The sequence below is a fragment of the Nycticebus coucang genome, chromosome 11 (genome assembly GCF_027406575.1).
Source record: "Nycticebus coucang isolate mNycCou1 chromosome 11, mNycCou1.pri, whole genome shotgun sequence".
Taxonomy (NCBI): domain Eukaryota; kingdom Metazoa; phylum Chordata; class Mammalia; order Primates; family Lorisidae; genus Nycticebus; species Nycticebus coucang.
In genome coordinates this window covers 80,408,606-80,432,486 of record NC_069790.1, presented here as the reverse complement: position 1 = coordinate 80,432,486, position 23,881 = coordinate 80,408,606, and the positions used below count along the sequence as shown (strand labels likewise).

The following is a 23,881-nucleotide window of genomic DNA, read 5'->3' as shown; positions in this document are numbered from 1 at the left end:
TTGGGTTTTCTTTTGGAAATTATAAAGGAAAAAGAAAATAGAGAAAGATGGTCACACAATAGATAGGTAGTGAAGCAGGTGTGCACAACTATCAGGAAGACCCCAAAACCAAAGTGAGGTAGAAATAGCATGAGAAGCTGTGTTTGATGTTAATTATCATTAATAAAATAATGCACAGAACTATTCTCCAAAAGTTACACTTGATGCCAGAGGTAACAGATTTGCAAAATAACCTGTGATTTCTATTGTAAGGTTAAAAAAAAATAGTAATAAAACGACATGAAAGAGTAAAGCTTTTTCCTACCAGTCCTTAGCTTTTCCTCTTGAGTTTTTCTTCTCTTTTCAAACAATTTTTGTTTGTTTACATATTTAATTAACGTGCCTAATCCATCCCAAAGGATTTGGAGTAGCTTTTTCTTTTGGAACATTTGACTGGATTTGCCTTCGCACTTACAAACCTGTGCGGTAGAGAAATGCAAAGGAAGGAAATAGTTCCTGGGCTTCTGGGTTGATATTCATCAGTATCACAATGTGATGGGGTTACCATCTTACACGTTTTCCTAAGGGTTATTTTAAATTAAGTCTTCCAGCCTTTAAAAACTCGCTGCAATGGGAAAAGAAAAATCTACAGAAACAATAATAAAAGCAAACCACCTACTTCCTTTTGACAGAAGAAGGCAGAGTAATTTAGTTGTAAAATTATAGAGATCATTATGAGCATTCATCCATTCCTTTTCTTTAAGAGTAGACTGCTTCCTCACAGGTATTGGCTGGGAATTCATAGCCCTCTAGCCCTAGCATCCTTCCTCCTCCTGCTTGAGAGTTAAAATTACCTTCTGATTCTCTGATTTCCACTGAAGCGTCATTAAACCTAACCCATGGCATTGCTAGCAGCAGGAAGCTGAATATAATCTACCAACAGATTACTCTGATATAGTAAGTTCTGTGTATTCATTCCCATTAAAGAAAATTCAGTATCTTAGTTGCCAGTGGAAAGTTTAAAAGGAGAAACACCTGGAGCCCTAGACAATGTTTTAGTGTGGTAGTTTCCTCCTGGCTTCAGTCTCCAGGGAAAATTCATTCTAGACCAAGCAGGTAAGCCTGGTGACTAGAAGTGATTTCTTTCCATTAGGAAGTGGCAGGAACATTTGAAGAAGAAATTTGAAAGGTCTACTGAAATTCATATCTAGTTATCTATATACCTATAGTATTTATAGACATATAGATGTATAAAATAAAACCCCACAGCCAGCCCCACGCAGTCAATAATTCCCAAAGAGCAATGCAAAGTAGTCATTTGGTGGTGGTGGTTGTTAGAGAAAGTCCTATCTTTAATATACAATAAAAGAAAAAAAGCTATGAATCTCATATGGATATCACACTAAAAGGATGCAAAACAATGTGCTGCCTCAAACTTTGTGTCTGTGTGTGTGTGTCTGTGTTTGTTTTTAGGGGTTTTTATAAACAACTTTTTTTTTTTTTATAAAGCACACTTTAGTTTACAATCTTTCTTTATAACTGTTATAAATTTTTAAACAACCCAAAATGCGTTCCATATAAAGAAATGGCAAGTTATTTAGCTATCAAGATTTTACATGTAGTTTTCTTATAACTTTTTTTTGTACAATTGCATAGACGTGTAAAACCTGCCATTGTTAACAAAACAATAACATACTTAGAAACTACTGAAATCTACAGTATAGTACCACTACCCTTCACAAAAATATAGATTTTATTTCTTGTAAACACTTACTGTCTAATCCTCTTTGTTGTATGAATATTATAAAAAACTATGCGGGAATCAGGAGTTGTAAAACATTTAGTCTGCTCCTCCTTCATCTGTCATGACTGAAACTAAGGACTCCATCGCTCTGCCCAAATCATCTGCCATGTGGAAAAGGCTTCCTACATTGTGTCCTCTCGAACTAGGGAAGGAGTTGTTGAGTTGCTCCATCACCTCCTCTAACCCTGTGCTTGTGTCTTGAGGAGGACTGAGAAGATCTTCCTCGCCCATGGATTCTGAAGTTTGACTGCCAACCACTCAAAGCAGCATGGGCTGACTGCTGTCTGACCTCTGTAGAGAGGTAGAAGGAGAGGACACCGTTGTACCATTCACCTTGGCTTCTGCCTGGGGTTGTTCCAGCAGCTGCCTTAGCCTATGTAACTGTGACTCCAGCTGTTTATTGTGGTCCTCCAGGATTTGCATCCTGGCTTCCAGGCAGCCTTTGTGTTGACGCAGTAGCTTGGCCTCAGCAATGAGCTCAGCATCCCGAGGACTCTGCGGAGAGGTGGGCATCATTTCAGGAGGGGACGGCAGTAGGGACAGGCCTTTATGTTCATGCTGCTGCTTTAGACGATCGTATTCTGCTTGCAGGTTTCTGTTTTCTTCCTCAAGATCTGCTAGGATTCTCTCTAGCTCCCCTCTTTCCTCACTCTCTAAGGAAATCAAGATCTGGGCAGGACTACGAGACTGGCTCAGGGGGGAGTCCTGGTTCAAACTTTGGCAGTAATGCTGGATTAACAAATGTTCATCATCTATGCTCTCATTAGGAGAGATGCTATTATTTAGATAAGATCCATTGCTGTTTTCCATTTCTGCTAGCCTGCTAGCATAATGCTCAATGCGTGAATGAGTATCATCTGTGAAAGTTGAGGGGACGAGGCAGGCACAGAATCTACCGGCCAGAAGTTGATCAGAGTAACCGGAGTTTCCATGTTGTCCCCCTCTAAGACAGTCTGCACTGGCAGGTAGCCCATTCTGGGATGCTTCGCAAAATACCTTTTGGTTCAAAATTTGTTTTTTAGTACCTTGGCAAAGTCTCGAACATCTTCTCCTGATGTAGTCGGAGTGCAATATTCCACCATGGGATAGTGCATTTTATGGCCTTTTGCAACTCGACCAGAAAAAAAGCAGCTTTGGCAGATGTCATAATTAAAGTGCTTTAGACCCCTGTACCTGAATCCAATGATTGGACACTCCTTGCAGATGTTACACTTGGCCTGATACTTGGCAGTTTCTGCAGCAGCCACCCTGTGCAGGACAGGCAGCCACACCATGGACTGGGGCTCCAGTCGCATCCAGTCTAGGAAAAGGGCCGCTTCTATCTCTGGCTTATTATTAGCAAACTGGAAGCAGCTCCTGACCCTCGGCTCGACGTTACTGCCCCCAAAGGATGCAACTTCACCCAACTGTCTTGGGATTTGAATAGAATCATGCAGAAGAAGGCCCAGCCTGCGCTGGTCACAAAATCCTGTTGAACTTGTCACTTACTTGAAAAGGTATCTGTACTTGTCTTCCAAATGTGCTTTGCACAGGGAAATGATGCCAGTTTTAAAAGACAGGACACGGATCCTCCCTGTTCTTCCCGTATCATAAACATTCAGCAGCCAGTTGAGACACATATCCACGCAGAGAGGGACGTTGACCAAATTGTTGTGCTCTTGCTCCAGGCGATCATAAATAGTGGTCCAACAATTAATGATCTGTAGGATATCCATGGGCTGGTCATTTTGTTTGAGGTTTTTTTTTTGTTTGAGGTTGTGCTGGTCCAAGGCATCACATGCAGCTGACAGGCTCAAGAGATCCAAGCAAAGGGCCTTCTGCAGTCTTTGGAGTTTCGGCAGTCCTATAAGCTGAGAATCTGACATTATTCAGGTCAGCTAAAGACTGGTAGAGTTCTGTCAATTTGGGATGGTCCCAGCAAGTTGTTTGGGTCTGGTGGCCTTTGAGCTGTTCCCTCATGGCTGCACGGGCTCTGCAGTTGGGGGCGGGCGCGTGTGGAGGAGTGAGCTTCCCAGAGCCGCTGCCTCCACCCAGGTTCGCAGCCGAAAGCACTGCGGAGGAGCCCACGAAGGCGGGCCAGCGGGCGGATGGTCATCGACTTTTAATCTCCTAAAACAAAATAACTTTCAACCCAGGATCCTGTACCCAGATAAACTGAGTTTCATTTATGACAGAGAAATTAAGTACTTCAAAGACATTCACATGTTGAAGAAATTTGCCATAACTAAACCAGTTCTCCATAATACTCTCAGACCTATCCTCCATAAAGACCAGTGTAATCCTCCACAACAAAAGTAAACCCAACCAGAAAATTGTGAAAAAATTCCAACTTCCACAGTCGCAAAAGGATTAAAAATGTCCACCAGACTCTCGAAAGGCTTATCAATATTCTCAATTAATGTGAATGGTTTAAACTTTCCTCTAAAGAGGCACAGGTTGGCTGACTGGATAAAAAACTCAAGCCATACATCTGTTGCATACAACAATCACATATTACATTAAAAGACAAATATAGACTCAAGGTGAAGGGATGGTCATCTATATTCCAGGCAAATGGAAAGCAGAAAAAAGCAGGCACTGCAATCCTGTTCGCAGACACAATACACTTTAAACCAACTGAAATAAGGAAGGATAAGGATGGACACTTCAAATTTGTTAAAGGTAATACTCAATATAATGAGATCTCAATTATTAATATTTATGCACCCAACCAGAACGCACCCTAACTTATAAGAGAAACTCTAACAGACATGAGCAACTCGATTTCCTCCAGTTCCATAGTAATTGGAGATTTTAACACCCCTTTAGCAGTGCTGGATAGATCCTCCAAAAAGAAGCTAAGCAAAGAAATTTAAGATTTAAACTCAAACATTCACATCTGGACTTAACAGACATCTACAGAACTTTTCATCCTAACAAAACTGAATACACATTCTTCTCATCAGCCCATGGAACATACTCCAAAATCGACCACATCCTAGGCCACAAATCTAACCTCAGCAAATTTAAAAAAAAAATAGAAATTATTCCTTGCATCTTCTCAGACCATTATGGAATAAAAGTTGAACTCAATAACAACAGGAACCTGTACACCCATACAAAAACATGGAAGCTGGGCGGCGCCTGTGGCTCAGTCAGTGGGGTGCCGGCCAAATATACCGAGGGTGGCGGGTTCAAGCCCGGCCCTGGCCAAACTGCAACCAAAAAATAGCCGGGCGTTGTGGCGAGCACCTGTAGTCCCAGCTACTCGGGAGGCTGAGGCAAGAGAATTGCTTAAGCCCAGGAGTTGGAGGTTGCTGTGAACTGTGTGGGGCCACAGCAATCTACCAAGGGCCATAAAGTGACACTCTGTCTCTACAAAAAAAAAAAAAAAAATGGAAGCTAAACAACCTTATGCTGAAGTATAGATGGGTTATAGATGATATTAAGAAGGAAATCACCAAATTTTTGGAACAAAACCATAATCAAGACACGAATTACCAGAACCTCTGGGACACTGCAAAGGCAGTCCTAAGAGGGAAATTTATAGCAGTGCAAGCCTTCCTCAAGAAAATGGTAAGAGAGGAAGTTAATAACTAGATGGGACATCTCAAGCAACTGTAGAAGGAAGAACACTCCACCCCAAACACAACAGAAGAAAAGAAATAACCAAAATCAGAGCAGAACTAAACAAAATTGAAAACAAAAGAATTATACAACAGATCAATAAATCCAAAAGTTGGTTTTTTTAAAAGATCAATAAAATACATAAACCTTTGGCCAACCTAACCAGGAAAAAAGAGTAAAATCTCTAATTTCATCAATCAGAAATTGTAATGATGAAATAACAACAGACCCCTCAGAAATTCGAAACATCCTTAACGAATACTACAAGAAACTCTGCTCTCAGAAATATGAAAATATGAAAGAAATCGACCAATACCTGGAAGTACGCCACCTACCAAGATTTAGCCAGAATGAAGTGGAAATGTTGAACAGGCCTATATCAAGTTCTGAAATAGCATCAACTATACAAAACCTCCCTAAAAAGAAAAGCCCAGGACCAGATGGCTTTGTGTCAGAATTCTACCAAAACTTTAAAGAACTGGTACCTATACTACTAAACCTCTTCCAAAATATGAAAAAAGAAGGAATATTACCCAACACATTCTACGAAACAAACATCACGTTGATCCCCAAACTAGGAAACGTCCCAACAAAAAAAGAAAATTATAGACCAATATCACTAATGAATATTGATGCTAAAATACTCAATAAGATCCTAACAAATAGAATCCAACAACACATCAAAAAAATTATACACCATGACCAAGTGGGATTTATCCCCGGGTCTCAAGCCTGGTTCAATATATGTAAATCTATAAATGTAATTCAGCACATAAACAAACTAAAGAATAAGGACCATGTGATTCTTTCAATTGATGCAGAAAAAGCTTTTGATAATATCCAGCATCCCTTCATGATCAGAACACTTAAGAAAATTGGTATACCAAGGACATTTCTTAAACTAATAGAGGCCATCTACAGCAAACCCACAGCCAATATCATATTGAATGGAGTTAAATTGAAATCATTTCCACTTAGATCAGGAACCAGGCAAGGTTGCCCATTGTCTCTATTTCTCTTTAACATTGTAATGGAAGTTTTAGCCATTGGAATTAGGGAAGAAAAGGTGATCAAGGGTATTCACATAGGGTCAGAAGAGATCAAACTTTCACTCTTCGCAGATGATATGATCATATATCTGGAAAACATTAGGTATTCTACTACAAAACTTTTAGAAGTGATCAAGGAATACAGCAATGTCTCAGGCTACAAAATCAACACCCATAAATCTGTAGCCTTTATATATACCAACAATAACCAAGCCGAAAAAACAGTCAAGGACTCTATTCCTTTCACAGTAGTGCCAAAGAAGATGAAATATTTGGGAGTATACCTAACAAAGGACGTGAAAGATCTCTGCAAAGAGAACTATGAAACTTTAAGAAAAGGAATAGCTGAAGATGTTAACAAATGGAAAAATATACCATGCTCATGGCTGGGAAGAACAAACATTGTTAAAATGTCTATACTATCCAAAGCAATATATAATTTTAATGCAATTCCTATTAAAGCTCCTTTGTCATATTTTAAAGATCTTGAAAAAATAATACTTCATTTTATATGGAATCAGAAAAAAACTCAAGTAGCCAAAACATTACTCAGCAATAAAAACACAGCAGGAGGAATCACACTACCAGACCTGAGACTGTACTATAAATTGATAGTGATCAAAACATCACAGTACTGGCACAAAAACAGAGAAGTAGATGTCTGGAACAGAATAGAGAATCACGAGATGAATCCAGCTACTTACCATTATTTGATCTTTGACAAGCCAATTGAAAACATTCAGTAGGGAAAAGATTCCCTATTTAACAAATGGTGCTGGGTGATCTGGCTGGCAACCTGTAGAAAATTGAAACTGGACCCACATCTTTCAACATTAACTAAGATAGACTCTCACTGGATAAAAGATTTAAACTTAAGACATGAAACTATAAAAATACTTGAAGAAAGTGCAGGGGAAACTCTTGAAGGAATCGGCCTGGGTGAATATTTTATGAGGAGGACTCCCCAGGCAATTGAAGCAGTATCAAAAATACATTACTGGGACCTGATCAAACTAAAAAGCTTCTGCACAGCCACGAACATAGTAAGTAAAGCAAGTAGAAAGCCCTCAGAATGGGAGAAAATATTTGCAGGTTATACCTCCGATAAAGGTCTAATAACCAGACTCCACAGAGAACTCAAACGTATTAGCAAGAAAAGAACACATGAACCCATCTCAGGGTGGGCAAGGGACTTGAAGAGAAACTTCTCTAAAGAAGACAGATGCATGATCTACAAACACATGAAAAAAAGCTCATCATCCTTAATCATCAGAGAAATGCAAATCAAAACTACTTTGAAATATCACCAAACCCCAGTAAGAGTAGCCCACATAACAAAAATCCAAAAACCAGAGATGTTGGTGTGGATGTGAAGAAAAAGGCACACTTCTACACTGCTGGTAGGAATGCACACTAATACGTTCCTTCTGGAAGGATGTTTGGAGAATACTTACAGACCTAAAAATAGACCTGCCATTCGATCCTATAATTCCTTTACTAGGTTTATACCAAAAGACCAAAAGTCACAATATAACAAAGACATCTGTACCAGAATATTTATTGCAGCCCAATTCATAATTGCTAAGTCATGGAAGAAGCCCAAGTACCCATCAACCCAAGAATGGACTAGCATATTGTGATACATGTATGCCATGGAATATTATGCAGCCTTAAATAAAGATGGAGATTTCACCTCTTTCTTTCTTTTTTTTTTTATTGTTGGGGATTCATTGAGGGTACAATAAGCCAGGTTACACTGATTGCATTTGTTAGGTAAAGTCCCTCTTGCAATCATGTCTTGCCCCCAGAAGGTGTGGCACATGACTTTACCTCTTTCATGTTTACATGGATGAAGCCGGAACACATTCTTCATAGCAAAGTATCTCAGAAATGGAAGAAAAATTATCCAATGTCCTCAGCTCTACTATGAAGCTAATTTATAGCTTTCACATGAAGGCTATAACCCAACTATAGCACAAGACTATAGGGAAAGGGCCAAGGAAGGGGAAGGGAGGGGGGAGGTTATGGTGGAGGGAGGGTAATGGATGGGGCCACACCTACAGTGCATCTTAGAATGGGTACAGGCAAAACTTGCTAAATGCAGAATACAAATGCCTACATACAGTAACTAAGAAAATGCCATGAAGGCTACGTTGAACAGTTTGATGAAAATATTTCAGATTGTATATGAAACCAGCACATTGTACCCCTTGATTGCACTAATGTACACAGCTATTATTGAATGAAAGAAAGAGAAAGAAAGAAAGAAAGAAAGAAAGAAAGAAAGAAAGAAAGAAAGAAAGAAAGAAAGAAAGAAAGAAAGAAAGAAAGAAAGAAAGAAAGAAAGAAAGAAAGAAAGAAGCAGGGGTTACAATTTTATTTGCAGATACAATAGGATTTAAACCAACAAAGACAAGGAAAGACAAGGATGGACACTACATATTTGTCAAGGGAAACACTCAACATGAAGAGATTTCAATAATTAATATTTATGCACCCTACCTAAATGCTCCTCAATTTATAAAGAAAACCTTAACAGATATGAAAAATGTGATATCTTCCTGCACTGTAATAGTTAGAAATATATAACACCTCATTGTCAATTCTGGATAGATCCTTCAAGAAATTAAACAGAGAAATAATGGACTTAAACTTGACCCTAGAACAAATCAACTTAACAGACCTCTACAGAACATTTCATCCTAATAAAACTGAGTACACATTCTTCTCAGCAGCCCATGGATAATCCTCCAAAATTGATCATATCTTAGGACATAAGTCTAACATCAACAAATTTAAAAGAATAGAAATTATTCCTTGTATCTTCTTGGACCATCGCATAATAAAAGTTGAATTCAACAGCAACAGAAATCTGCATACTCAAAGTCATGGAAACTAAATAACCATAGGCTGAATGATAGCTTGGTCAAAGATAAGATTAAGAAGAAAGTCATCAAATTTTTGGATCAAAATGATAATGAAGACACAAATTATCAAAACCTGTGGGATACTAAAAATGCAGTCCTAAGAAAAAAATTTATAGCGTTAGAAGTCTTCATCACATTTGTCTGTCTTCTTTAGAGAAGGTTCTATTCATGTCTCTTGCCCATTGATATATGGGATTGTTGGCTTTTTTCATGTGGATTAATTTGAGTTGTCTATAGATCCTAGTTATCAAGCTTTTGTCTGATTCAAAATATGCAAATATCCTTTCCCATTATGTAGGTTGCCTCTTCGCTTTGGTTGTTGTCTCCTTGGCTGTGCAGAAGCTTTTCAGTTTAATGAAGTCCCATTTGTTTATTTTTGTTATTGTTGCAATCGCCATGGCAGTCTTCTTCATGAAGTCTTTCCCCAGGCCAATATCTTCCAGTGTTTTTCCTATGCTTTCTTTGAGGATTTTTATTGTTTCATGCCTTAAATTTAAGTCCTTTATCCATCTTGAGTCAATTTTTGTGAGTGGGGAAAGGTGTGGGTCCAGTTTCAGTCTTTTACATGTGGATATCCAGTTCTCCCAACACCATTTATTGAATAGGGAGTCTTTCCCCCAAGGTATGTTCTTGTTTGGTTTATTGAAGAAGACAGACGAATGGCTAACAAACGTGAAAAAATGTTCATCGTCCCTATATATTAGAGAAATGCAAATCAAAACAACCCTGAGATACCATCTAACCCCAGTGAGAATGGCCCACATCACAAAAGCTCAAAACTGCAGATGCTGGCATGGATGTGGAGAGAAGGGAACACTTTTACATTGCTGGTAGGACTGCAAGCTAGTACAATCTTTCTGGAAGGAAGTATGGAGAAACCTCAAAGCACTCAAGGTAGACCTCCCATTTGATCCTACAACCCCATAACTGGGCATCTACCCAGAAGGAAAAAAAAAAACCCTTTATCATAAGGACAGTTGTACTAGACTGTCCATTGTACCTCAATTTACAATCGCCAAAATGTGGAAACAGCCTAAATGCCCACCAACCCAGGAATGGATTAACAAACTGTGGTATATGTATACCATGGAATACTATTCAGCTATTAAAAAAAATGGAGACTTTACATCCTTCATATTAACCTGGATGGAAGTGGAAGACATTATTCTTAGTAAAGCATCAGAAGAATGGAGAAGCATGAATCCTATGTACTCAATTTTGATATGAGGACAATTAATGACAATTAAGGTCATGGGGTGGGGAGGAAAAGCAGAGAGAGAGAAGGAGGTAGAGGGGTGGGGCCTTGGTGTGTGCCACACCTTCTGGGGGCAAGACATGATTGCAAGAGGGACTTTACCTAACAAATGCAATCAGTGTAACCTGGCTTATGGTACCCTCAATGAATCCCCAACAATAAAAAAAAAAAAAGATGTCTTCATCACAAACACAGAAAGAGAGATACTCTGGTTTCTCTTCAGATCATATAAATCTTTCACCTTTTACAAACACAGAAAGAGAGAAAGTCAACAACCTAATAAGTCATCTCAAGCAACTGGAAAAGAAAGAACAATCCAACACCAAACCGAGCAGAAGGAAAGAAATAACCAAATTTAGCACCGAATTTTTTTTTTTTTTTAAGAGATGGAGTCTCACTTTGTCACCCTCCATAGAGTGCCCTTGCATTGCAGCTCATGGCAACCTCCAGCTCTTGGGCTTAGGTGATTCTCCTGCCTCAGCCTCTCAAGTAGCTGAGACTATAGGCACCTACTACAATGTCCAGCTATTCTTTTTTTATGGTTTGGCTGAGGCCAGATTTGAACCCACCACCCTCAGTATATGGGGCCAGCGCCCTACTCATTGAGCCACAGGCACTGCCCTTAACACAGAATTACAGGAAATTGAGAACAAAAGAATCACCCAGAAGATCAAAAAAACAAAAAGCTGGTTCTTTGAAAAGATTAATAAAATTGATAAAAGATTAATAAAATTGATAAACCTTTGGCTAGTCTAACCAGAAACAGAAAAATAAAATCACTAATAACATCAATCAGAAACAATAAAAGAGAAATAACAAGAAATAATAAGATCCTAGCAAAAAGGATTCAATGACACATCAAAAAAATTACACATCACGTCAAGTTGGTTTTCTCTCAGGGTTACAAGGTTGGTTCAACATACGTAAATCTATAAATATAATACACCACATAAACAAAATGGAAAACAAAGACCATATGATTCTATCAATTGATGCAGAAAAAGTTTTTTTTTTTTTTTTTTTTTTTTGTAGAGACAGAGTCTCACTTTATGGCCCTCGGTAGAGTGCCGTGGCATCACACAGCTCACAGCAACCTCCAACTCCTGGGCTTAAGCGATTCTCTTGCCTCAGCCTCCCAAGTAGCTGGGACTACAGGCGCCCGCCACAACGCCCGGCTATTTTTTTGGTTGCAGTTTGGCCGGGGCCGGGTTTGAACCCACCACCCTCGGTATATGGGGCCGGCTCCCTACTCACTGAGCCACAGGCGCCGCCCTGCAGAAAAAGTTTTTAATAAAATCCAGCATCCTTTCATTATCAGAATACTTTAGAAAATAGTCTTAGATGGGACATTTCTTAAACTGATACAGACTATCTACAGCAAAACCACAGCCAATATCATATTGAAGATAGTAAAATTGAAAACATTTTCACTCAGATCTGGAACTAGACAATGATGCCTATTGTCTCCACTGCTATTCAACATAGTAATGGAAGTCCTAGCCATTGCAATCAGTCAAGAGAAGAAAATCAAGGATATTCAAAGGAGGTCAGAGGAGAAAAAAGTGTCACTCTTCACTATGACATGATCTTATACCTGGAAAACTCCAAGGACTCAACTACAAAGCTCTTAGAAGAGATGAAGGAATACAGCAGCATCTCAGGAAACAAAATCAATACTTACAAATCAGTAGCTTTTATATATACCAACAATAGTCAAGCTGAAAATATAGTCAAGACTCCCGGAAGTGACTTGTCCTTTGCTCTGCCTTCTTACTCCATTACCGGAGCCCCCACGCACATTGCTATTTCCCTCCCTCCCACTTTTCGTGTCCAGCGCTCCCGCCTTCTCTCCACTATGCTCTCCTCAAAGTCTTTGGCGGTAGGAAGGGAGGGAGGGAGGGTGTGTGGAAGAATTGGAGTTCTCGGGAGCACGAGCTGCAGCACCACTTCCGGGAAGTTCAGGAGTCCTGGAAAGGAGAAGGAATAAGACGACAGGAGGAAGAGAGAGAGGGCGTAGAATGGAAGAATCTCACTTCAATTCTAACCCATACTTCTGGCCTTCTATCCCCACAGTTTCAGGACAAATTGAGAACACAATGTTCATCAATAAGATGAAGGATCAGCTGTTGCCAGAGAAGGGCTGTGGGCTGGCTCCACCTCGCTACCCCACCCTGCTGACAGTGCCTGCCTCAGTGTCCTTGCTCTCAGGCATCAGTATGGACACGGAATCCAAATCAGACCAGCTGACCCCACACAGCCAGGCTTCCGTCACTCAGAATATCAAAGTGGTCCCTGTGCCATCTACAGGACTAATGACTGCTGGTGCAGGTTTGGTAATCACGTCCCCTTCAGGCACTCTTGTGACCACAGCCTCACCAGCTCAGACCTTCCCCATTTCAGCTCACATGATTGTCTCAGCTCTTCCTCCTGGCTCACAAGCCCTGCAGATGGTCCCTGACCTCTCCAAGAAGGTAGCACTAACCCTAACAGAGGAAGGAGGTGGAGGTGGTGGTGGAGGTGGCAGCGTGGTTCCTAAGCCCCCCAGGGTCCAAAGAAGAAGCGGATGTTGGAGTCGGGGCTGCCTGAAATGAATGACCCCTATGTCTTCTCCCTTGAGGATGATGATGACCATCAGAAAGACGGCAAGACGTACAGGTGCCGGATGTGCTCACTGACATTCTACTCAAAGTCGGAGATGCAGATCCACTCCAAGTCACACACCCGAGACCAAGCCCCACAGGTGCCCACATTGTTCCAAGACCTTCGCCAACAGCTCTTACGTGGCCCAGCACATCCGTATACATTCCATGGGCTAAGCCCTACAGTTGTAACTTCTATGAGAAATCCTTCCGCCAGCTCTCCCACCTTCAGCAGCACACCCGAATCCACACTGGTGATAGACCATACAAATGTGCACACCCAGGCTGTGAGAAAGCCTTCACCCAGCTCTCCAATCTACAGTCCCATAGACGGCAACACAACAAAGATAAACCCTTCAAGTGCCACAATTGTCATCGGGCATACACAGACGCAGCCTCCCTAGAGGTACACCTATCTACACATACGGTGAAGCACGCCAAGGTGTACACCTGCACTATCTGCAGTCGGGCATATACGTCAGAAACATACCTTGGAAACACGCGCAAACACAGCCCTCCTGATCTCCAGAAACAAGTACAGGCAGCAGCAGCAGCAGCAGCAGCAGTGGCCCCGACCCAGGCCCAGGCCCAGGCCTAGGCCTCCCAAGCATCACAGCAGCAGCAGCAGGAGCAACCACCACACTTCCAGTCTCCTGGGGCAGCCCCCCAGGGTGGGGGTGGTGGGGACAACAACCCCAACCCTCCACCCCAGTGTTCGTTTGACCTAACCCCTTATAAGTCGGCGGAGCATCATAAGGACATCTGCCTCACTGTCACCATCAGCACCATCCAGGTGGAGCCCCTGGCCAGCTCTTAGAAATCCGTGCTGCCACCCACTGGGAAGAGGAGAAAGAAGTTTTGGTCCCTCCTTTCTCCAACTCTTGGTGAGAAAACTCCTCTTCCTTGATAACCCTGGGCCCTATTTCCTTGGGCCTTAGGCATGGCTTTCCTTCACAAGATACCATCCTTATTCTCAACTCCTCTTAAAAAAGGAACATCAGCCCTCCTGATTAGTAAAGGAATACTGAGCTGATGGTGTCATTTAGCAGCCTCCCCTCCCAAGCAAAGCTTTTTAAATTGGGGGTTGGTGCTCAAGGGAAGGATTTGCTATGACCTCATAGAAACTTGTCCTGTGTGGACACTTACCCTATCTTTATCCTCATCCTCAAAGGTTGCCCTGATCAAGGACTAGAGGCTGGCCCTCCCAGATTACAAGGAAAGGAGGCCCTAAATGCAACCAGCCTCCTGTTCTGTTTTTGCCTGCAAAAGAACAGAGGCTTCTCATGTGCCCCAATTCCTGAAAACCATTTTCTTCTTCTACTTGGTCTCACTTCACATCCTGCCTATTGCTGGTAAGATTTGGGTAGGAATTAGACCTCCTTTTATTCGTCAAGGGGCAAGGGCTGACATGTGGTCCCTAAGGGGTCAGATTCCCAAGGTGGTCAGGGTGGCTTAGAAGTGTGGGTTATGGTTTTCCTTGGAGCCTCTCCCTCCCCTCCGCCACTATTCTCTGCCAGCCAAGACCCTGCACACTTAGCCTCCCTAACCCAATCCCCAAGGAGCTGTGAGAGCTTTGTGTTCTCTATGAAACCCCAAAATAAGGGGTGTGGCAGAGAAGGAAGAGTTCAGAGCAAACACCAGGACTGGACTTAGCTCCCTAGGTGCCATGGTCAGATGCCTGACATAGATTTACATATATATATATATATATATACACACACACACACGCACATACCCACTCATCACGGCCATCTTTGTTGTAACCATTTTTTGTGTTTATAAATGCATTATCTCTGAGAACTTTCATATTTGATGTTTATTTTATTTTTGTCTTTTTCTCCACGCTGTCCTCTGGCCATGGCATTTTTATTTCTTTTTGCCTTTTTTTTTTTTTTTGGTAAATCATGGCAGATTTCAGAGAAAAAGAAATTTTAAAAAATCAGGAAACCAGTTGTTATATAGCAATTTTAAAATGAAAAAAAAAAAAGAGAAAAAAAACTTATGCACAAACCAAGGGGTGTTTTTAGAACATCGTATAGAAATAAATTCATGTAAAAGGATCAAAGGCAGTGGAGCTAACTGATGTGAGCATGGGGAAAAGCTATCTGGGGAGATGTTCAAGGTCAGTACTAAGGATTTACACCAGTGTGTGTGACAAATGAGTGGTTGTGTGATTAAGCTCCATGTGTTATTCCCTAGCCATAGGAGGGGTGCAATTTATCCCTTTTAAATGAAATCCTAGTTTATGAGGATTTCTACAAATAAATTGTCATGAGACTTGCATTGCCTAAATACGTGGGAACAAGGTTTCAGTTACGTTAAAAACTAAGCTTCGATAAATGGAAAAGGAAGCATGGCCTCTTGAAAAGAACTATACTCCTTCCTGAGCATCTGTGAAATGTGGCAACTTATTGGCAATGTGTATACATTCAAGCATATGTTCCTTACCCTGTGGCACCAAAACTCAGGTTTCCAGTGGGGAAACTATGATCACTTAAGGAATGCAGAATTGATTGACGATACAGGACAGCTATAATAGAGGAACAGAATGTGATTAGGAAATGCAGACTTCAGCTCCAGCTCTACCATCAACCAGTGTTGTCCACGGTGTTTCTTCCACTGTTAAATGAAGGAATTGGACTAAATAACTTCCAGGATACCTTTTTAAGAATTAAAAACCTTGCTTTAAGCACTGGAAACATGAACAAAAAAAAAATAAAGAAAGAAAATGTAGTCAAGGATTCTATTCCTTTTACAGTAGTGCCAAAGAAGATGAAATACCTAGTAATTTATCTAAAAAAAGACATGAAAGTTCTCTATAATGAGAATTATGAAACCCTGAGAAAAGAAATAGCTGATGATGTTAAAACATAGAAAAACATACATGCTCATGCCTGGGAAGAATCAATATTGTTAAAATGTCCATACTACTCAAAACAATCTACAGATTTCATGCAATACCTATCAAAGCACAAATGTCATACTTTAAAGAACTTGAAAACATAATACTTCATTTTATATGGAATAAGAAAAACCCTCAAATACCCAATACATTACTTAGAAATAAAAACAAATCAGGAGGCATCACATTACCAGACTTCAGACTTTACTATAAATCTATAGAGATCAAGACAGCATGGTAGTGGCACAAAAATAGACAGGTATACATGGAATAGAATAGATAACCTAGAGAGGAACCCAGACATATATTGTCATTTAATCTTTGTTAAGTCTAACAAAAACATACATTAGTGAAAAGATTCCCTATTTAACAAGTGGTGCTGGGACAACTGACTAGCAAACTGTAGAAGACTGAAAGTAGACCATCAACTTTCACCACTAACAAAAATTGATTCTCGCTGGATAAAAGATTTAAAATGAAGACATGAAATTATAAAAATACTAGAAGAGAGTACAGAGAAAACACTTGAAGACATTGGAATGGGAAAATATTTTATGAGGAAGACCCTCCCCCACCCCCAGGATCTGATCAAGCTAAAAAGCTTCTGCACAGCTAAGGGCACTGCAAGTAAAGCAAACAGACAGCCTTCAGAATGGGAAAAGGTTTGTGCACATTATAATTTTGACAACACTACAGAGAACTCAAATTAATCAATAAGAAAAGAACAAAGAACCCCATTTCTTTGTGGGCAAGAGACTTGAACAGAAAATTCTCTGACGATGACAGGAGAATGACCAACAAACACATGAAAAAATGCTCATCATCTTTAATGATCAGGGAAATGCAAATTGAAACCACTTTGAAATAATCACCTAACTCCAGTAAGATTAGCCCACATCACAAAATCCCATGTTGGCGTAGATGTGGAGAGAGGGAACACTTCTACACTACTAGTAGGACTCCAAACTAATACAGCCTTTTTGGAAAGAAGTATGGAAAATTCTCAAGGAACTAAAAGCTGACCTGCCTTTTGATCCTACAATTCCATTACTAGGTATCTACCCACATGAACAAAAATCATTTACAAAGGGGTGGAGAGCAAGATGGCGGCAGAGTAACAGCTTCCTTGCATCTGGGCACCGTGAGTCTGGGGAGATAAGACTCCAGGCATCTCTGGCTGGTGGGATCTGCCTATAATCACCCCTTTGAGGATACAGGGAGTCAGCAAGAGACTTCTGGACCCCAAGAGGAGGACAAAAACAGTGGAAAACTGGCAAGTAATCACGTGTGTTCGATTGGTCTAATCCCACTGACAGCTGTAAGTGCAGTAGCAGCAAGATTGCAAACAGGAAAAGCCTTACCTGTGAAATGTTTTGGTGTTTTTGGACTTGGCACTCAGTTGAACTGCCCTGGGGAGAGCTTGAGCGGGAGTGCAGAGAACTTTAGGTGTTGTCTGGAACCCCAGACTGAGCCACTGAGACAGACGGACACAGCTAATAGTGTTTGGCTGAGGGCTACAGGGAGTCATTGTGAGAGAACTGCCCCAACAAGGTCCGCCCTAGGGGGTTGCAGAGCAAGGATCGGGTGGGACGTAGTAACCTAGTGACTGAGCAGCCTAAAGGCAGGGTCTGAGCCGCCTTACAGCCCTAACCCGCAGGTGCAGAGTGAGATGAGTTTTGGCACACTGGGCAAGTAGATAGCCACTTCAGCAGTGATTCCAACCACAAACATTTTCCTGGGAAAGCTTCTGCTTAGCAAGTTTGGAAGCTTAAAGTGCCTTTTTAGAGGGCTGGAGAGAGACTTAGGGTGTCTACCCTGTGGGGGTTGAGAAATCAGCGGAGGTCTCCAGTCGTATCAGCATGGTAATTAGCATCTCATACACCAGAAGACGACCTGTTGCCCAGATAATATTCAAAAGATATACATACTGCTATGTTTTTTGTTGTTTTTTATTTTGTTTTGTTTTGTTTTGGTTTGTTGTTGTTGTTGTTGTTTATTTTGATGTTGCTGTTGTTGTTTTATTTTTTAATTTCACCCTTTTCCTTTCTGATTTTTTCTTTTCTTTCTCCAGTTTTCCAATATAAATACAATTTCCCATTGCTGCCTTTTCCAATAACTAGAATGTCATTTTTGCTAGTGTTTCTACCCCTATTATTTGGTTTTTCACCCAATTTTATCCTGTAAAGTTTTCTGTTTACTTGTTTTGGTTTGATTTATAACATTTTTCTCTTTCCTCTATACTTGGTGGAGGTGGGGTACTGTGTCTGATCAGGTTATCAAAGAGTTGCTGACTTCAAGAGAACCATCCAACCGGGCACCCACAGAGGTTGGGGTTTTTTAAGGTTGTGTCAAAGTACGCTATGGTACACCTATATTGCTCTGTCTCCCTCTTTATGTGCCTCTCTTCTTTTTGTCAATATTCTTTTTACCCACCCCCTCTCCTTTCTATTCTCTTTTCGTTCTTTCCTTCTTTCTTTCATCCCTTCTTCCTTTTCAACCTTCTCATCCTTCTGGTCCTATAACAAAAGGACTCATTGAAACCTTAGTCCACAGGCATGGGAACTTAAAGAGCAAGAGGAAGTGAAAGGAAAATTAGGGCAAGGAAACAGATAAAAGAAAGCACCCATGAGGAAGAATCAGCAGAAAACTCCAGGCAACATGAAGAACCAGTCTAGAACAACCCCTCCAAGGGAACATGAGGTAGCTACTGCAGAGGATTCCACCAATAAAGAAATGTCAGGAATGACAGAAAGGGAATTTAGAATACACATGATGAAAACAATGAAGGAAATGATGGAAACAATGAAGGAAACGGCTAATAAAGTGTAAATAACCAAAATGAAATCCAAAAACAGAATCAAATACGAGATGAATGACATGAAGAATATAGAAAGCATATAGCAGAGCTGAAGGACCTGAAGCAGTCAATTAGGGAACTTAAAGATGCAATGGAAAGTATCAGCAACAGGATAGACCATGCAGAAGAAAGAATTTCAGAGGTAGAAGACAAAGTTCTTGAGATAACTCAGATAGTAAAAGAGGCAGAAAAGAAGAGAGAGAAAGCAGAACGTTCACTGTCAGAATTATGGGACCTTATGAAGCATTCCAACATAAGAGTTATAGGAATCCCAGAAGGGGAAGAAGAATGCCCCAGAGGAATGGAAGCCATACTAGACAATATTATACAAGAAAATTTCCAAATATCACCAAAGATTCTGACACGCTGCTTACAGAGGGGTATCGGAGCCCGGGTCGCCTCAACTCTAACTGAGTTTCTCCAAGACACATTGTGATGAACGTGTCCAAAGTCAAGACAAAAGAAAAGATTCTGCAAGCTGTCAGAAGTAAGCACCAGTTGACCTACAGGGGAAAATCCATCAGAGTGACTGCAGACTTCTCTAATGAAACTTTCCAAGCAAGAAGATAATGGTAATCTACCTCTAATCTACCTAAACAGAACAATTTCCAGCCCAAAATTTTGCACCCTGCTAAGCTAAGCTTTAAAATTGATGGAGAAATCAAATCATTTACGGATATACAAACATTGAGGAAATTCGGCACAAGACCAGCTCTACAGGAAATACTTCAACCAGTTCTACACACTGACCATCAGAATGGATCAGCAGCAAAGTAAAAACTGAGAAGGTAAAGGACAGAACCTAACCTCCACACTGATGCAAAAGATAAAACTAAGCAATGGATTCTCACAAAATAAGATGAATAGAACACTACCACACTTATCAATTATCTCAATAAATGTTAATGGCTTGAATTCCCCACTGAAGAGACATAGATGGGCTGACTGGATTAAAAAACACAAGCCATCCATTTGCTGTCTGCAAGAAACACACCTGGCTTCAAAAGACAAATTAAAACTCCGAGTCAAGGGTTGGAAGACAATTTTTCAGGCAAATGGAATTCAGAAGAAAAGAGGAGTTGCGATCTGATTTTCAGATACATGTGGATTTAAAGCAACTAAAGTCAAAAAAGACAAAGATGGTCACTTTATATTGGTCAAGGGAAAAATACAACAAGAAGACATTTCAATTCTAAATATTTATGCACCCAATTTAAATACTCCCAGATTCTTGAAACAGACCTTACTCAGTCTGAGCAATATGATATCCAATAATACCATAATAACAGGGGACTTTAACACTCCTCTTACAGAGCTGGACAGATTCCCTAAACAGAAATTAAACAAAGATATAAGAGATTTAAATGAGACCCTAGAACAACTGTGCTTGATAGACGCATATAGAACACTCCATCCCAAAGATAAAGAATACACATTCTTCTCATCACCCCATGGAACATTCATCAAGATTGATCATATCCTGGGACACAAAAAAAAAAAAAATCAATAGAATCAAATGAATTGAAATTTTACCTTGTATCTTCTCAGACCATAAGGCACTAAGGATGGAACTCAACTCTAACAAAAATGTTCGACCCCACACAAAGACATGGAAATTAAACAATCTTCTGTTGAATAACAGATGGGTGCAGGAAGAAATAAAACAGGAAATTATTAACTTTCTTGAGCATAACAACAATGAAGACACAAGCTACCAAAACCTGCGGGATACTGCAAAAGCAGTTTTGAGAGGAAAATTTATCACTTTAGATGCCTACATTCGAAAAACAGAAAGAGAGTACATCAACAAACTCACAAGCCATCTATGGAGTTGGAAAAAGAAGAACAATCTAAGTCTAATGTCAGTGGAAGAAAAGAAATCTCCAAAATAAAATCACAGATCAATGAAATTGAAAACAAAAGAATCATTCAGAAAATTAATGAAACAAGGAGTTGGTTTTTTGAAAAAATAAATAAAATAGATAAACCATTGGCCAGACTAACTAGAAATAGAAAAGTAAAATCTCTAGTAACCTCAATCAGAAATGATAAAGGGGAAATAACAACTGATCCACAGAGATACAACAGATCATCTCTGAATACTACCAGAAACCCTATGCCCAGAAATTTGACAATGTGAAGGAAATGGATCAATATTTGGAATCACACCCTCCCCCTAGACTTAGCCAGGAAGAAATAGAACTCCTGAACAGACCAATTTCAAGCACTGAGATTAAAGAAACAATAAAAACTCTTCCAACTAAAAAATGCCCTGGTCCAGATGGCTTCACACCAGAATTCTATCAAAACTTCAAAGAAGAGCTTATTCCTGTATTGCAGAAATTATTCCAAAAAATTGAGGAAGAAGGAATCTTCCCCAACACATTCTATGAAGCAAACATCACCCTGATACCAAAACCAGGAAAAGACCCAAACAAAAAGGAGAATTTCAGACCAATCTCACTCATGAATATAGATGCAAAAATTCTCAACAAAATCCTAGCCAATAGATTACAGCTTATCATCAAAAAAGTCATTCATCATGAATGAGTACGTTTCATCACAGAGATGCAAGGCTGGTTTAACATACGCAAGTCCATAAACGTTATCCACCATATTAACAGAGGCAAAAATAAAGATCATATGATCCTCTCAATAGATGCAGAAAAAGCATTTGATAAAATCCAGCATCCTTTTCTTATTAGGACACTGAAGAGTATAGGCATAGGTGGCACATTTCTAAAACTGATTGAAGCTATCTATGACAAACCCACAGCCAATATTTTACTGAATGGAGTAAAACTGAAAGCTTTTCCTCTTAGAACTGGAACCAGACAAGGTTGTCCTCTGTCACCTTTACTATTCAACATAATGCTGGAAGTTCTAGGCAAGACAAGGAAATAAAGGGAATCCAAATGGGAGCAGAGGAGGTCAAACTCTCCCTCTTTGCTGAGGACATGATCTTATACTTAGAGAATCCCAAAGACTCAACCACAAGACTCCTAGAAGTCATCAAAAAATACAGTAATGTTTCAGGATATAAAATCAATGTCCATAAGTCAGTAGCCTTTGTATACGCCAATAACAGTCAAGATGAGAAGTTAATTAAGGACACAACTACTTTCACCATAGTTTCAAAGAAAATGAAATACCTAGGAATATACCTAATGAAGGAGGTGAAGGACCTCTGTAAGGAAAATTATGAAATCCTCAGAAAGGAAATAGCAGAGGATTTTAACAAATGGAAGAACACACCATGCTCATGGATGGGAAGAATCAACATTGTTAAAATGTCTATACTTCCCAAAGCAATCTACCTATTCAATGCCATTCCTATCAAAATACCAACATCGTCCTTTCAAGATTTGAAAAAAATGATTCTGCGTTTTGTATGGAACCAGAAAAAACCCCATATAGCTAAGGCAGTTCTTAGTAATAAAAATAAAGCTGGGGGCATCAGCGTACCAGATTTTAGTCTGTACTACAAAGCCATAGTGGTCAAGATAGCATGGTACTGGCACAGAAATAGAGACATAGACACTGGAATCGAATAGAAAACCAAGAAATGAAACTAACATCTTACAACCACCTAATCTTCAATAAACCAAACAAGAACACAACTTAGGGGAAAGACTCCCTATTCAATAAATGGTGTTGGAAGAACCGGATATCCACATGTAAAAGACTGAAACTGGACCCACACCTTTCCCCACTCACAAAAATTGATTCAAGATGGATAAAGGACTTAAATTTAAGGCGTGAAACAGTAAAAATCCTCAAAGAAAGCATAGGAAAAACACTGGAAGATATTGGCCTGGGGAAAGCCTTCATGAAGAAGACTGCCATGGCAATTGCAACAACAACAAAACTAAACAAATGGGACTTCATTAAACTGAAAAGCTTCTGCACAGCCAAGGAGACAACAACCAAAGCAAAGAGACAACCTACACAATGGGAAAGGATATTTGCATATTTTCAATCAGACAAAAGCTTGATAACTAGGATCTATAGAGAACTCAAATTAATCCACATGAAAAAAGCCAACAATCCCATATATCAATGGGCAAGAGACATGAATAGAACCTTCTCTAAAGATGACAGACAAATGGCTAACAAACATAAGGAAAAATGTTCATCATCCCTATATTTTAGAGAAATGCAAATCAAAACAACCCTGAGATACCATCTAACCCCAGGGAGAATGACCCACATCACAAAATCTCAAAACTGCAGATGCTGGCGTGGATGTGGAGAGAAGGGAACACTTTTACACTGCTGGTGGGACTGCAAGCTAGTACAACCTTTCTGGAAGGAAGTATGGAGAAACCTCAAAGCACTCAACCTAGACTTCCCATTTGATCCTACAATCCCATTACTGGGCATCGACCCAGAAGGAAAAAAATCCTTTTATCATAAAGACACTTGTACTAGACTGTTTATTGCAGCTCAATTTACAATTGCCAAAATGTTGAAACAGCCTAAATGCCCACCATCCCAGGAATGGATTAACAAGCTGTGGTATATGTATACCATGGAATACTATTCAGCTATTAAAAAAAATGGAGACTTTACATCCTTCGTATTAACCTGGATGGAAGTGGAAGACATTATTCTTAGTAAAGCATCACAATAATGGAGAAGCATGAATCCTATGTACTCAATTTTGATATGAGGACAATTAATGACCATTAAGGTCATGGGGGGGAAGGAAAAGCAGAATAAGTGAGGTGATGGTTATGTTAACTACTTTGATTTAACCATTCCACATTGTTTATCAAATCATCACATTGTACCCTATACAGTTATGATTTAATAAAAATTAAATTTAAGAAATAGATTTACAGGTTCAGCACCTGTGGCTCC

At 39.9% G+C, this 23,881-nt stretch overlaps 2 pseudogenes; one reads left to right on the top strand and one right to left on the bottom strand.

Moving 5' to 3' along the window:
* Window positions 1-1,435: 1,435 nt before the first annotated feature.
* LOC128560371 (dystrophin-like) lies at window positions 1,436-3,775 on the bottom strand (annotated as a pseudogene).
* Window positions 3,776-12,566: 8,791 nt separating this feature from the next.
* Window positions 12,567-14,076, top strand: LOC128598863 (zinc finger protein 384-like; annotated as a pseudogene).
* Window positions 14,077-23,881: the final 9,805 nt, after the last annotated feature.